We start from the raw sequence: 17,044 nt of genomic DNA, 5'->3' as shown, positions 1-17,044 counted from the left end.
TTGACAAAGCCCTAGCTGGGATGATTTAACTGGGACTTGGTCCTGCTTTGAGCAGGGGGTTGGACTAGATGACCTTCTGGGGTCCCTTCCAACCCTGATATTCTATGATTCTATGATTCTATCCATGGCAGAGGCATTATGTCACAGGACAGAGGATGCATTTCTATATTCTCTCTCTGTGACTCTAGGGAGACAGCTTGTGGGACCCATTCCCCTCTTCTAGGATATGAGTAAATTCTAATGAAGTTAATGGTAATTAGGCTAATTTTATTATCCAACAACTGGGGGCACTTTAATACAGACAGACAAACTGGAGAAAGCTCAGAGAACAGCTACAAAAATGGCCCTGGAAATCAGAGAGAATGATCTACAGCATGAGGGAAAATTAAGAGGTAACTTTGTCATTATTTATCCTATCCAGGCAAAGGCGAATGTGATAAACATCTACAAATATATGAAGGATCTAATCACCAAGGAGGAAGGAAAATTATTTTGGCAGGCACATGGAGGATAGGATTGGGAATACTGTGATTGCATTAGGAAGGGGAAACTTTAAGCTTAAAATGGAGAAATGCTTGTAAACCAGGGTCTGAATGAACTTTCCCCATCATCTATTGATGAACTCAGGGAAGAGACCTAAGGAGAACACCATATTTGCATAGACACACTTATTTTACCTAGGTAATCAGCACAGACCTGCTATGCCAAAGTCTCAGTTTTGGCTGAAAATTCACTTTAATCTTGGATGCAGAGGTAATGAAATGTTATCCTTACTGTGTAATTAAAGGGAAACTGAGCTGTACTTAATATGCCCTAATTGAGGAAGTCACCCTAAATATAAACTCACTTGCTAAGCAGGGGATAATGATGCCCAGCTCAAATGAGAGAGAGGGTGTGAGCAGATGTTCTTATTTAGTGGTGTAGAGTTTGTTTAAAGAGTTCTAAATGCTATTTGACCTTCCTTTTCCAGTGTTTAAAGACAGAGCTCATAAGACTCAATTAAAGTTCCTTGTTTCTGCTCATCAATCACTAGAGTTGTAATCACTATGTAGCTGGTCTAGGTGCTCACCCTTAGACCTGGTGTGGGGATGGTGTTGCAGTGAAAAATAATGCAGAGAGTTTCCCTTCTACCTAGAGAAATCATAAAGAGCTGAAATCGTGCAGATCTGGGCTCAGTGGAGGAACCTCAGAACGCAGCATCACAGCTAGAGGCAGAGGCAGTGCAAGCAGTAGCAGAGATGACAGTAAGCAGTGGCAGAGGGAATAGCAGCAATGGTGAGAAGGGGCAGCAGTGGAATCTTTTATCATGCCTATCCCCTGCCCTTTAGCAGTTGGAGGTGAACACATCCCTGGATCCTGGGACTTTGCTGACCTCTGACAACCAGTTGTGAGGGGGGTGCAGTGGAGGGAGGAAAGGAAGTGGCATGTTAAAGGGACTTTAGCACTGAACTGTCACAGCACAAGGTGAGAATACTAAAGCCAATGACTACAGCCTAAGATACAGTGGGGAGTTTGTTTACTGATTGTTGCATACTTTTGAATCCTTGATAGAGTGTTTTCCCAAACGAATGCTGTGTTCTTCCTTGTAATAAAAGCTTTCTTTTTATATACCGCTACCTTCTGTTGATATACGCAGTGCTTATGAGACGGGAAGTATTGCCTCCTAGAGGCACCCAGAGGTAGTGTTTAGTTTTCCCAGAATTCTGGACAGGGTGCTTGAGTCAAGTCTGTTTTGTAATGTTAAGAGGAACCCCAACATATTGAATCTGGCCCTTGTTGCTGACATCACCTGGCAGCAGGATTACACTAACAAATGTATTAGACAGCAAAATAATCTCCCAAGGGAAAAGGTCCCTTCCATTGTGTGGGATTTTAAATCTGGATCAGACAAAGTCCCAGAAAATGTCCTGTGGGGATAATCCTGCAGAGGGGCTGGGGGATCTCACATTTTTCATTCTGTAGTTTCTGTGATTTTTCACACCTCGTCAGAGAGTTGTCAAATCTGCTTCGAACTGATGAGAAAGCACAAGATTAATTGCTCTGAAAACACAAAAGGAGCAGAAAATGCCTGAAGGCACTGGGATTGAGCATGCGGTGTATTCCTAAAAGGCTTTAATAATTTATTACTAGCAGCTGTATAAAATTATTTTTCCCCTCTTCCACAACTGCTCTTTAAGGACAACAGAAGGCAGCTACATTTCTACTCAAGAAGTGCAAATCAAAGCACTCTGTGAATTCTTCTAAGCAGGATCATAGTTTATTAACCAGAATACCTTGTTTGTCATGTTCAAAAAAGTGTAAGGATTTTTCTTGAATGTAGGGTTTATGAAAGATGCCCTGGAAATTAAAGAATTGTGTTAACCCAGGGCCTGATTAAGGAAAGTACCCCTGTTCAGGAAAGCCTTTAAGTACACGCTTAAATCTCAATGGGACTTAACTACATGCTTAAGTTTAAGCATGCACTTAAGTGTTTTTGCTGAAGAAGGGCCACACAGAGCGGGCATGGCATTAGTAGCATCCATACAGGCATCCTTTGTGCCATATAGACAAATGTGTTTCAAGCCCAAGAAGGACCATTTTTTTAAATTATTTGTATTGTGGTGATGCCAAGGAGCCCCAGTTATGGGCCAGGAAACGATTGTGCTAGATGTCGTACAAACACAGAACAAACAAACAGTCCCTGTCCCCAGAGACCTTATGATCTAAGTAAGCCACTTCTATATGTAAACCTTCTGCCCGTCAGAGTTGGCAGCAACAAGGGCCGGGTTCAGTATCGAGGGGATCCATTCCAATGACACAATAGAAAACCGGCTCAAGCCCCCACCCAGGGACCTGGGACAAATATATACCACCCCTGCTGGGTGCCTCCAAGAGGCAATACTTCCCCTCTCGCAAGCACATCGTCTGCGTGTAGCAGAAAGCCTTTTAATAACAGAGAGAAACAATGTGGCATTATGTTGGGGAAACACCACCCACAGGATTCATAACACAACCCATGAGCGAAAACCCACCCCAAGCAAATTGGGGCGTGTTATTTCCCTTTGGTTCTTGAGTCCAGCAACCCCAAATCACCCAAAGTCCCAAAAGTCCAACGACCCAAAAGTCTCTGTCCCTGGTCAGGGCAGCCCCAGAGTTCGAAAGTTTATCTGCAGAGTTTTACCTCCCAACCTGGGTGGAGATGGGGGGGAAGGGGTTAAGGGGCACCTTATGTGGTCCAAAGCCAATTGCCCCACCTCTCCATGGGGCTCCACTCTGCCAGCTGCCCCCCATGAGCTGCTCCAGGCATCTGACAAACCGCTCTGCTCCACCAGCCACTTTGCTCTGCTCACCAACCTGCAAACTGCAATGCTCTGCTCTACCATATATCTTCAGGCTCCCCCACTACACAACACTCAGTGATTTCAGCTCTTAGCAAGTTTAGCTCTTTTGTGATTTCTACTTGTAGTATGTCTACAGCCATATCACCCTGAACACACCTGCTCTCAGAAGCTAAGCAAGGTCAGGCCTGGTTAGTACTTAGAAGGGAGCTTCAGTGCTGTGCACCATTAGCCCAAAGCAAATTCAGTTCAGCAGCCTACAACTAGACTCGTATTAGAATCAAAATTAACTCTAATATTCCACAGTAGAGAGAGGAGGAAGCATAACTAGCATGTAAAGCCCTCACTAGTAGGCCCAGGCCCATGCCACCCAGTATTAGTACCTGTCCCTAACCTCTTTCCCTTCACTGGGTTGTGGAACCCATGACCCTTGCCTAGCAAGTGCTGCTTAGTTGATGGTGAGTCCCTTCATCATAACAAAAGGCCGAGTATAGTTCTACTGTCCTTGGTTCACATAATCAGGATAACAGTTTATTCCTGCCCCAATAACAGAGAAACTGGGGCTCCTACAGCAGCCAAAGTGACCATCTAGGCAGGGTGGGTGTGCCTATGCAAATGAGATCAGCCCCTGAAGTTCTTTTCCACAACCCACCATGACTCGCCACCAGATGTCAGGGTAAAGCTCATCCTGACTCTGCTTACGTATAGAGGAAGCTAGTTCAGGGTCCATGGCTCACTGCATCCCTGGTCTCTCTTGCTTTGTTATTACCTGGGCATTATTCATAACTACACTCATTCAGTCCTTGAATTCAGCATGCAGAGATTTTTAAGACTAAATTAAAATCTTGACAACAATCTGTTTTCATCAACTGGCCCAAACCTGGTTTAAAATATACAGCCAGATCAGCAACTGGTTTAAATCCACTTAGCTCCAGTAAAGCCAACCGAACTGTGCATCTGAGCATCTGGCCCAGAGAGACTAATCAATACTTTAGATTTGGATTGCAGCAGCTCAGAGAAGCCAGAGATTATATGAATAATGTCTAAAACCAGACAGGACGCAAAGGAAATGACTGACTATATTTCTTGGTGGAAGGTACAGGGTGGGTGGTTTTTTTTTAATGAAGGAAAGATGAGACTGAGCACGTGTGAGATGGCTGAGCTGCTTGTTCAGAATCATTTGGAATCTGTAGCTATGGTGGAGAGTGTGGTCAGTTTACTATGAGTTATCGCAATTTGCCACTATGAAAAGCATCCCTGCAATCTGCTGAGATGGCTCTGTAATAAATGAGTGGAGCTCGCTCAGTCGAGGGGCAAGGCCAAGCCAGATTATGCCATTGCATGATACAAGTGAATTGGAAACTTTCCTTTCATGCACAGAGAGCTAAGGATAAATACTCCTGGGTTTTGTACCTACATACAAAACAACTTGCTAGCCCTGGTCTGCAGGACCCACAAGTCACTCAATAATTATTCATAGAATCTAGAGGTGGAGAAAAAGACATTACTGGTCATCTACGGGGGATTACAGTTGGATATGAGTCAGCAGTGTGCCCTCGTTGCCAAGAAGGCTAATGGCAGATTGGGCTGCATTAGTAGGAGCATTGCAGCAGATCGAGGGAAGTGATTATTCCTCTCTATTCGGCACTGGTGAGGCCACATCTGGAGTACTGCATCCAGTTTTGGGCCCTCCACTACAGAAATGATGTGGACAAATTGGAGAGAGTCCAGTGGAGGGCAACAAAAATGATCAGGGGGCTGGGGCACATGACTTACGAGGAGATGGTGAGGGAACTGGGCTTGTTTAGTCTGCAGAAGAGAAGAGTGAGGGGGGATTTGATAGCAGCCTTCAACTACCTGAAGAGGGGTTCCAAAGAGGATGGAGCTCGGCTATTCTCAGTGGTGGTAGATGACAGAACAAGGAGCAGTGGTCTCAAGTTGCAGTGGGGAAGGTCTAGGTTGGATATTAGGAAACACTATTTCACTAGGAGGGTGGTGAAGCACTGGAATGGGTTACCTAGGGAGGTGGTGGAATCTCCATCCTTGGAGGTTTTTAAGGCCCAGCTTGACAAAGCGCTGGCTAGGATGATTTAGTGGGTGTTAGTCCTGCTTTGAGCAGGGGGTTGGACTAGATAACCTCCTGAGGTCTCTTCCAACCCCAATCTTCTATGATACTCCATTACCCCTCGCTGTTTTCCTTAGTCTATTGAAGTTCCTAGTTTGGTGTTAGGAGAAAGTGGCACCTTCTGATTCCTCATCATTGTCGTGTGTCAGCAAATAGTCCCATTGATCTCCGTGAGACTACCTGCAAGAATGACGACTATGGGCATGAGCAAGGGTTTTCAGGATCGTGCCCACAAACTCTTTCCCAATCTGTAAAGGTAATTATAGATTACAGGCACTGGTGGTCTTGGCTTCATCTTCTAAATTCACTTTAGGGGAGATTTTTAAAGGTTTTTAGGTGTTCTGCTCAGCATTGCCATGCCTAAGTCTCCTTTTCAAAAGTGACATAGGCACTTAGGATTCTAAATCCTATTGGATTGGCTAAAGCTTGCTTGTTCTTCACTATTTCATGGAAGAAATTCTGGTCTATGGTAGTCAGATTGCTGGTCACATCATAAATCCATTTTACCGTTCTTGCCTGGGTCTGTTGCAGCTCTGCTTCCCAATCTGTCCAGACTCTTTGTAGTTGCTGCTCCAACAGAGATTGCCTCCGCCAGCAAGTCATCTCCGAGCCCTTTCACACAAACCTCCAGCTGCTGCTTTAATTCCTTTCATGAAACCCCCCAGCTCCTGTTTTAGGTCTTGTTGTAAAATCCACTGGCTATTTTTCATTTCTGCAAGCACCTCTATTATTTGTTCCCTCTTGGTTCAACAGGAGTACCAGCTCACAATCTCTCCCCTTGGAAATTGCATCCAGTTCCTGACACCAATGTTGTTCCTTATTGACCTGAGCAGTGTGTCAATTTTGGGGGCCCTGGGATGTTCCAGTTGGAAGCAGAAATTGAGAGAGAGTCTCTGTCTCTCTCTCCTTTTAATGGAATCTTGTTTTATTTACAAGGAATGTACAAAACCCTGCTTTATGCAACGGAGGAGGAACCAGGAACAAAAGGAACAATTTCTTAGTTTGCAGCCCCATGCCTCGTTAGCCAATACCAGCCCTAAAAGCTCTCTGTCTCTCGTTTTTTCCAGGATCACACTGCACTCATAGGCTACTGCTTTGCATTCTTGCTTTTTGCCTCTGCCTCTCTCTTTTCTTGTCTGTTCTCAGATTCTGTGTTCTCTCTCACCCACACTGGTCACAATACCCAGTGGAACCCCCCACACACATGGTGCAAATTTCTGGGCAGACTCTAATAGGCCTTGTTTTAGGCGTGACCCCTTACCTGTCTCTTACAACTGTCTTAAAAGATCAGCACATTCACATATCAGTTTTAACTCAACCCATAGAAAGGTTTCACCTAGCTCATAATAATACCTTTATTAATCTAGGCTTTAGAGTAGTTCAAAATCATCAGCAATCAGATTGGGATAGAAAAACATCCCTTGTTAACAGGGGCACCCAAATTCATTGCCATCTCTACCCATATCTGTAATGTTCTTTCAAATCTGTGGGTAAGAAGGGCTATATGATATCAGCCAGATCTTCACCAACTGTAAAATAGTATAACTCTGCTGAACTACATCATTTTTTACCAGCAGAGGATGTGGTCCTATAAGTTCTCAGTATCATTACATTTTCCCTATGTAAATAAGGCTGGTGTTCAATCTTTGTAACACCGTCAGATCCTGCTCGATGGCGAGCAGGATCAGACCTGGGACCTCTGGAGCTAAATGCAGGAGCCTCTACTGCATGAGCTAGAAGCCATGTGGCTGTTAGCTAAGGCGGTAGCAGACTCATTAATCTCTAAGTGATCTCGGTGCCACTAGAAGGGAGAGAACACCACACCTATGAGGTGTGTGTGGGTTACATTTTTTTGTTGAAATACAGCCTTTGAGCTGCTCATTATGCCAAGCAAATCTCTTGTTTTCCACCAAAACAACACATTAATAATGCAAATCTTTTAGTTGACGCTTGTTCTCAGGTTCTCCTGAATTCTTTGACTTTTCCAGGCATTTTTCTCCTCTACCGCTAATATCCTTCAACATGTTTTCATCTTGTGGTCTAGGCCAATCGCAGGGCAAAGAAAAGATCTTGGCATTAAATATTTAATTGCCAGGGAGCACAAGATATTAACAGGAACAGTTGATAGTAAACATTATCTCGGTGATTGGGAACACTGCATTGCTTGTTTTATGGTGACATCTCTCTAGCCTGCAAACAGACACCTAATAATAGTATAAATGAAGCCCTGAAGAAGGGATCTTTTGGGTCCTAAGAGCTTGCGTATTCTAGAACATTCTGGCTGAACAGGTATCTTATGTCTATATTACACTGAGTATTCCTGAAAGTCTGAATGTGAGGTCTCACTTAAATCCTTGTTGATTGAACTATGGCATGGAAAGCTCAGCTCTGCTATCTTGTTAGAAAGAAGGCATAAACCAGTTTACTTTGTTTAATCCAGTTCTCTACTAGCGTTTCTCCACTTTGTCTCCAAGATAGAAGCAGTTCCCCTCTTGAAATCTTGCTTTAACACCCTCCTTTTCTCTCCATGAAGTGTGTTGTGGTGATTTAGGAAGGACACAGTACAATATTGCCACTGGGCACCTGTGGACAGATTGTCTTCTCATACTGGCATACATTGTGATTTAATGCCAGGGAAGTCAATGAAGGCAGGTTAAGAATAAGTTAGACAACCATCTGTCAGGGATAGCCTAGGTATGCTTGATCCTACTTCAGCACAAAGTGGTGGACTAGATGACCTCTTGAAGTCCCTTCCAGCTCTACATTTCTGTGAGACAGATAGGTGTATCAGTCCCTTGCTTACCTCTAGTGCAGTGATCTTAACCTTAATTCAGCAATTGTGCAATCAAACAGATGGCTAATGTTAAGCATGTGCTTTGCTGAGCAGGGACGGACTGCTGAATACATTGATAGATTCCAAGGCCAGAAGGGACCATTGTGATCATCTAGTCTGATCTTTTGTATAACACAGGCCAGAAAACTTTCCCCCAAATAATTCCTAGAGCAGATCTTCTAGAAAAACATCCAATCTTGATTTTAAAATTGTCAGTGATGGAGAATCCGCCATGAACCTTGGTAAGTTGTTCCAATGGTTAATTACTCTCTCTGTTAAAAATGTATGCCTTACATCTGATCTGAACTTGTCTAGTTTCAACTTCCAGCCATTGGGTCATGTTAAACCTTACTCTGTTACAATGAAGAGCCTATTGTTAAATATTTGTTCTCCATGCAAGTACTTACAGACTGTCATCAAGTCACCCTCTTCTCTTTATTAGTTAGAATCCAGGATCTCAATCTATTTATCACTATAAGGCATGTTTTCTAATCCTATTAATTATTCTTGTGGCTCTTCTCTGAGTCCTCTCCAATTTATCAACATCCTTCTTGAATTGTGGACACCAGAACTGGACACAGGATTCCAGCAGCAGTTGCACCAGTGCCAAATACTGGGGTAAAATAACCTCTTTACTCCTACTTGAGATCCCCCTCTTTATACACCCAAGGGTCACTTTAGCTCCTTTGGCTACAGCATTGCACTGAGAGCTCATGTGCAGCTGATCATTCACCATAACCCCCCAATTTTTTTCTGAGTCACAGCTTCCCAGGATAGAGTCCCCTATCCTGTAAGTATGTCCTACATGCTTTGTTCCTTGATGTATACATTTACATTTACCCATATTAAAATGCATATTGTTTGCATGTGTACAGCTTACCAAATGATCCAGATCGCTTTTATTTACCACACCCCCAATTTTTGTGTCTTCTGCAAACTTTATCAGTGATGACTTGGTTTTATTTCAGGTCATTGATAAAATTGTTAAATAGCGTAGGACCAAGGACCAGTCCCTGCAGGACCCCACTAGAAACACACCTGATCAATGATTTCCTCATTCACAATATATAATTACCCAGGTCATTACCTTTTCTAAAGATTAGTACAAAATTAGCTTTCTTCCAGTCTTTTGGAACACTGGGGAAGTGCCAGGACTTATTGAAAATCAACATTAACCTAAGCCCAGCCAGTTCTTTTAAAACCCTTGGATGTAAATTACCCAGACTTGCTGATTTAAAAATATCTAACTTTAGTAGCTGTTGTTTAAAGTCCTTCTGAGACACTAGGGGAATGAAAAGAGTGTTGTTATATGATATCAGTAAAACATGTTTCTTTCCCAAATATAGAATAGAAATATTTATGAAACACTTCTGTCTGCATTATTATTGATTAACTCTACCATTTTAAATCTAGTAATGGATCTGTTTTTAAATTGCTTAAGGGCTAACGCTCTTCTTTTTGACAGCAAATGCCTCCAGGGAACATGCTGCGCACTGAGGAAAGAAAAGCAAAGTTGAAATGCGCAGGAAATGTACTGTAGCATGTGCGCACACACCTTCTTTATCTGCCCTGCCTGGGGTATCTTTCCCTTAATCATTATTGCCCTTGGGTTCCAAGGCAATTTCCTTTAATGGAAAAATATAACATTCTACCTCTATAACTCAGTAAAGGGGAAGAAAACTGGAGAAAGAGGCTTAAAGAGGAGTTTATACTGGCACTATGAACAGAACAAATGGAGTGGCAAAGTAAATCAATGGTAGGGTGGAAAAGCAAATGAATCAGGAAGCTCTCTGAGGCAGGTTATGTCACTGCACTATAGAAAAACCTGCTCCTATTGAAGCTAGTAGCAAAAATGCCCTTGATTTTAAGGGGTGTGGGATTGAGTTGTTAGAAAACTGTATAATGAATTGTGTTAGTCTTATTTATTAAATAACATTCTATATATAGTATTATAAGAAGATATGAAGAGGTTTTTAAGGCCTGGCTTGACAAAGCCCTGGCTGGGATGATTTAGTTGGGGATTGGTCTTGCTTTGAGCAGGGGATTAGACTAGATGACCTCCTGAGGTCCCTTCCAACCCTGATATTCTATGAAGGAATTTTTGCTTTCTGAATGTGTATTTGCTGATGCAGCATTTCAGAACTTAGCTGAAACAGCTTCATGAAACCTGGTTTGTGTGTCTTTGTCAAATCTTTGGCCTGTGTAAGTAGCAAGGTAAAACAGAGGGTCATGATAGAATTGTTAACTTCATGTGCCTCCCACCCCTTCCTAACCAAACCAACCAAAAAGTAAAAACCTAAGACCACAAGAAACAGACCAGTCAGATAAGAACGGGATAGAGCCAAAGGGGTGGACAGCAGCGAAAAGTTGACAGAAGTAGACAGATAAATTGTTGTTTATCCTGCTAAAACGTATTGATTTAGGTTAGTTACTGTGATTTATGCATGGGAATGTTTTAATTAGATAGGCAGACAGATGAGGTAACTTGGTAAATTGAGTCTGTGCAAAGAGGTGGAGAAGAAAAAGAGGAAAAACACAGCAGAAACCAGAGATTTGAAATTAGTCTTTCTTCTTCTCATCTTTCTTGCCTTATCTGGTTTTGCATAGCTATGGAATTCATAGCTGATAATAGCATCATCTTAAAACACATAGAATAAAGCTAAAATCAACTGTTTTTAAGCCCATCTTGTTTTTTACCCAACAGGGTCATAAGGTAGAAGATTATACAGGTCTTATGATTCTCTCCTGCTCAGAACAAAGCAGTAAATTCACAGTAACTGCCAGACTACAGGATATCTCAAAAGGAAATAAGCTCAAGCAGCTTTTGTTGTGGAGTATTAGGGTATGTCTACACTACCCGCCAGATTGGCTGGTAGCGATCGATCTATAGGGGATTGATTTATCGCATCTAGTGTAGTCGCGATAAATTGATCCCCAATCGCTCTGCCATCGACTCCTGTACTCCACCGCAGCAAGAGGCAGAAGCAGAGTTGACGGGGAAGCGGCAGCAGTTGACTCCGCTCTGTGAGGACACGAGATAAATTGACCTAAGATACGTCGACTTCAGCTACGCTATTCTTGAAGCTGAAGTTGCATATCTTAGGTCGATCCCCCCCTAGTGTAGACCAGGCCTTAGAAAACAACAGAAGGAAAATATATGTATTTCAGTGAAATTGGTATATGCCCACTGCTTCTCATATAGTCCAGGTGGAGAGACTAATACCATTGATCTAGACAGGCATTTGTATCACTCATTTTTTCCATAGGGATCATGGATTCAAGAGACAGCTGGATTGTATGCCACTTACTCCAGCACTTATCTTTTGTCTTGCAAAACTGATCTACTAATTTACCTAGCACTGTTATGGAACTCGGAGCAAAACAATGATTGCAAACACTAAGCCAAATTCTGCCCTGCAGTTAAATCCACCAAAGCTATAGAATCCAGGGTTTCATAGAATCATAGAATCATAGAATATCAGGGTTGGAAGGGACCCCAGAAGGTCATCTAGTCCAACCCCCTGCTCAAAGCAGGACCAAGTCCCAGTTAAATCATCCTAGCCAGGGCTTTGTCAAGCCTGACCTTAAAAACCTCTAAGGAAGGAGATTCTACCACCTCCCTAGGTAACGCATTCCAGTGTTTCACCACCCTCTTAGTGAAAAAGTTTTTCCTAATATCCAATCTAAACCTCCCCCATTGCAACTTGAGACCATTACTCCTCGTTCTGTCATCTGCTACCATTGAGAACAGTCTAGAGCCATCCTCTTTGAAACCCCCTTTCAGGTAGTTGAAAGCAGCTATCAAATCCCCCCTCATTCTTCTCTTCTGCAGACTAAACAATCCCAGCTCCCTCAGCCTCTCCTCATAAGTCATGTGCTCTAGACCCCTAATCATTTTTGTTGCCCTTCGCTGTACTCTTTCCAATTTATCCACATCCTTCTTGTAGTGTGGGGCCCAAAACTGGACACAGTACTCCAGATGAGGCCTCACCAGTGTCGAATAGAGGGGAACGATCACGTCCCTCGATCTGCTCGCTATGCCCCTACTTATACATCCCAAAATGCCATTGGCCTTCTTGGCAACAAGGGCACACTGCTGACTCATATCCAGCTTCTCGTCCACTGTCACCCCTAGGTCCTTTTCCGCAGAACTGCTGCCGAGCCATTCGGTCCCTAGTCTGTAGCGGTGCATTGGATTCTTCCATCCTAAGTGCAGGACCCTGCACTTATCCTTATTGAACCTCATTAGATTTCTTTTGGCCCAATCCTCCAATTTGTCTAGGTCCTTCTGTATCCTATCCCTCCCCTCCAGCGTATCTACCACTCCTCCCAGTTTAGTATCATCCGCAAATTTGCTGAGAGTGCAATCCACACCATCCTCCAGATCATTTATGAAGATATTGAACAAAACGGGCCCCAGGACCGACCCCTGGGGCACTCCACTTGACACCGGCTGCCAACTAGACATGGAGCCATTGATCACTACCCGTTGAGCCCGACAATCTAGCCAGCTTTCTACCCACCTTATAGTGCATTCATCCGGCCCATACTTCCTTAACTTGCTGACAAGAATGCTGTGGGAGACCGTGTCAAAAGCTTTGCTAAAGTCAAGAAACAATACATCCACTGCTTTCCCTTCATCCACAGAACCAGTAATCTCATCATAAAAGGCGATTAGATTAGTCAGGCATGACCTTCCCTTGGTGAATTCATGCTGACTGTTCCTGATCACTTTCCTCTCCTCTAAGTGCTTCAGGATTGATTCTTTGAGGACCTGCTCCATGATTTTTCCAGGGACTGAGGTGAGGCTGACTGGCCTGTAGTTCCCAGGATCCTCCTTCTTCCCTTTTTTAAAGATGGGCACTACATTAGCTTTTTTCCAGTCATCCGGGACTTCCCCCGTTCGCCACGAGTTTTCAAAGATAATGGCCAAGGGCTCTGCAATCACAGCCGCCAATTCCCTCAGCACTCTCGGATGCAATTCGTCCGGCCCCATGGACTTGTGCACGTCCAGCTTTTCTAAATAGTCCCTAACCACCTCTATCTCTACAGAGGGCTGGCCATCTCTTCCCCATTTTGTGATGCCCAGCACAGCAGTCTGGGAGCTGACCTTGTTAGTGAAAACAGAGGCAAAAAAAGCATTGAGTACATTAGCTTTTTCCACATCCTCTGTCACTAGCTTGCCTCCCTCATTCAGTAAGGGGCCCACACTTTCCTTGGCTTTCTTCTTGTTGCCAACATACCTGAAGAAACCCTTCTTGTTACTCTTGACATCTCTTGCTAGCTGCAGCTCCAGGTGCGATTTGGCCCTCCTGATATCTTTCCTACATGCCCGAGCAATATTTTTATACTCTTCCCTGGTCATATGTCCAACCTTCCACTTCTTGTAAGCTTCTTTTTTATGTTTAAGATCCGCTAGGATTTCACCATTAAGCCAAGCTGGTCGCCTGCCATATTTACTATTCTTTCGACTCATCGGGATGGTTTGTCCCTGTAACCTCAACAGGGATTCCTTGAAATACAGCCAGCTCTCCTGGACTCCCTTCCCTTTCATGTTAGTCCCCCAGGGGATCCTGGCCATCTGTTCCCTGAGGGAGTCAAAGTCTGCTTTCCTGAAGTCCAGGGTCCGTATCCTGCTGCTTACCTTTCTTCCCTGCGTCAGGATCCTGAACTCAACCAACTCATGGTCACTGCCTCCCAGATTCCCATCCACTTTTGCTTCCCCCACTAATTCTACCCGGTTTGTGAGCAGCAGGTCAAGAAAAGCGCTCCCCCTAGTTGGCTCCCCTAGCACTTGCACCAGGAAATTGTCCCCTACGCTTTCCAAAAACTTCCTGGATTGTCTATGCACCGCTGTATTGCTCTCCCAGCAGATATCAGGAAAATTAAAGTCACCCATGAGAATCAGGGCATGCGATCTAGTAGCTTCCGTGAGTTGCCGGAAGAAAGCCTCATCCACCTCATCCCCCTGGTCCGGTGGTCTATAGCAGACTCCCACCATGACATCACTCTTGTTGCACACACTTCTAAACTTAATCCAGAGACACTCAGGTTTTTCCACAGTTTCGTACCGGAGCTCTGAGCAGTCATACTGCTCCCTTACATACAGTGCTACTCCCCCACCTTTTCTGCCCTGCCTGTCCTTCCTGAACAGTTTATAACCATCCATGACTGTACTCCAGTCATGTGAGTTATCCCACCAAGTCTCTGTTATTCCAATCACGTCATAATTCTTTGACATCACCAGGACCTCCAGTTCTCCCTGCTTGTTTCCAAGGCTTTGTGCATTTGTATATAAGCACTTGAGATAACCTGTTGATCGCCCCTCATTCCCAGTATGAGGCAGGAGCCCTCCCCTCACAGACATTCCTGCCTGTGCTTCCTCCCGGTATCCCGCTTTCCCACTTACCTCAGGGCTTTGGTCTCCTTCCCCCGGTGAACCTAGTTTAAAGCCCTCCTCACTAGGTTAGCCAGCCTGCTGGCCAAGATGTTCTTCCCTCTCTTCGTAAGATGGAGCCCGTCTCTGCCCAGCACTCCTCCTTCATGGAACACCATCCCATGGTCAAAGAATCCAAAGCCTTCTCTCCGACACCACCTGCGTAGCCATTCGTTGACCTCCACGATTCGACGGTCCCTACCCAGGCCTTTTCCTTCCACGGGGAGGATGGACGAGAACACCACTTGGCCTCCAACTCCTTTATCCTTCTTCCCAGAGCCACGTAGTCCGCAGTGATCCGCTCAGGGTCATTCTTGGCAGTATCATTGGTGCCCACGTGGAGAAGCAGGAAGGGGTAGCGATCCGAGGGCTTGATGAGTCTCGGCAGTCTCTCCGTCACATCACGAATCTTAGCCCCTGGCAAGCAGCAGACTTCTCGGTTTTCCCGGTCAGGGCGGCAGATAGATGACTCAGTCCCCCGGAGGAGAGAGTCCCCGACCACCACCACCCGCCTTCTCCTCTTGGGAGTGGTGGTCGTGGAACCCCCAACCTCAGGACATCGCATCTCATGCCTCCCAACCAGCGGAGTCTCCTTCTGCTTTCTCCCCCCAGACCTATCATCTGGTCCACTCTCCGCAATGGTACCTGTGGAGAGAACATGAAAGCGGTTAGTTACCTGTGTCTGTGTTACTGGACACTGATGTAACAGAGGGCAGCATCTGGCCCTTTGTTCTTAGAAGGTAACATACAAATGGAAATCATCTGAAATTAAAAAGCTTTTCCTAGACATGTACTATAGAGGCAGCTGGTAGTGTCTGTAGTGCAAGGCCATGATCAAGTGTCTTGATGTTTTTGGTCTTTTGGCCTTGAGATGAAAACCTTGTCTGTGTCTCTTGGACTGTGAAGTAAAAATATTATCTAAGTTATAATGTTCAGCTACTAGAGTGTGACATGTGTAACATACCTTACTTCATCTCTTAACAGCCATTCCTGGCTGTGCATTAAAGTGTCTTAAAGTGGGGACATCTCTGGTGTATCTCTCTGGGAAGGAAGCTCTGTAGCCATTCCATATGTGGTACAGAAGCGTGACCTGCTAGTAGCAACCCTGCAATCTACTGTGTACTAGGTGTCCACGACATCGTATCAGAAATAAACTAGTGCCAGAGGAGAACAGAAACAGAAGGAAAATAGCAAGAAAAGTTGGCAGGATTGATTTCATCAACGTGTCACTCTTCAGTGCCCTAGCAAACTTCAGTAGACACACCTTCAGAATGGATAGAATGGAAGCAATATTTTGCAAGATTTCACATTGCTACACAAGTCCACCAAGAAACCGGAGATAGTCAGGTATCATTTTTAATTTATGCTATGGGGAAGCAAGCAGAGTCTATCTTTCTATCTTTTATCTTTACTGAAGACCATTGCAAAGATGACTTTGAAAGAGTTTGGGTTATGTTTGATGCATGCTTTATACCTCAGAAATGTAGTTTATGAAAGCATATTTTCACCAGATAATTCAGGAACCAAGAGAAAATGCTGAATCTTTCATAATAGCTTTGCATGCACTGGCTGCAAGTTTTGATTTTTTGGGGGACGGCAAAACATGAAAATATCAGTGACAGGCTGGTTTTGGGTTAACAGACAAGAACCTCTCACAGCAACTATAATAAATGACAGACTTAAATCTACCCACAGCTATACAGATAGCAAAGCAGTCTGAACTAGTCAAACAGCAGAACCAAAGGCAGGAGCAACTTGAAAACCTGAAACTAGTTTAGAAGCTATAAACAGACATATGAGCGCTAAAAATCATTAGCCTCAAGACTTTTACAGTATGCGGATATTTCAGGCAAACTACACAGCCTTTCAGAATAAATGTACAAGATGTGGTAAAAATTCATAGCCCAACAGATGTATGTTTAGCCAAAGGCATGAGGTGTAATAAATGCACAGAATATGGAATATTTTGCAGCTATTTGGTATACCAAGCCAGTCAGGGAGTTGAGTAATGTTACAGACAATCAAGAGCCATTGTTGCTGGGATTTATCACGTGAGATGGCACAGTGCCTGCCTGGCAATGAAACTGAATATTCACAGAAATACTATTGACTTTAAAAGATACTCATGAGCAGATGTCACAGTCCTCTCAGAAGGGACCTTCAACCTCTCCCAGAGCTGAAATCACCTGACATAGCCTTGCCTAACCTTACAGGTATTTTGAACTGCATGGGCCAGTTCACCAGAGAAACAACTTACATGCTGCATGCAAAAAGGGGAAATTTGACAGGGATGACAGTTGAAGCGAGAGGAGGGAAGCCGTGGTTTAAATTTA

The 17,044-nt window shown here is 44.1% G+C and overlaps 1 long non-coding RNA gene across 4 annotated transcripts in view; it reads left to right on the top strand.

The window, feature by feature from the left end:
• The first annotated feature begins 275 nt into the window (after nucleotides 1-275).
• LOC122459762 overlaps nucleotides 276-17,044 on the top strand; it is a 29,235-nt gene continuing 12,466 nt past the window's right edge. The window contains exons 1-3 of one of the 4 annotated variants that reach the window (XR_006280648.1): nucleotides 6,354-6,364; nucleotides 10,167-10,172; nucleotides 12,609-12,612. This is a non-coding gene — a long non-coding RNA (uncharacterized LOC122459762). Of the gene's footprint in view, nucleotides 393-635; nucleotides 754-6,353; nucleotides 6,365-10,166; nucleotides 10,173-12,608; nucleotides 12,613-15,877; nucleotides 16,059-17,044 lie in introns of those variants that run through there. The other 3 variants (XR_006280647.1, XR_006280649.1, XR_006280646.1) reach the window with 3 other exon arrangements.

This window comes from Dermochelys coriacea, chromosome 4 (assembly GCF_009764565.3).
Source record: "Dermochelys coriacea isolate rDerCor1 chromosome 4, rDerCor1.pri.v4, whole genome shotgun sequence".
Classification (NCBI taxonomy): Eukaryota; Metazoa; Chordata; order Testudines; family Dermochelyidae; genus Dermochelys; species Dermochelys coriacea.
Note: the sequence above shows the minus strand (reverse complement) of the source record. Positions and strands in the feature narration are given on the sequence as shown.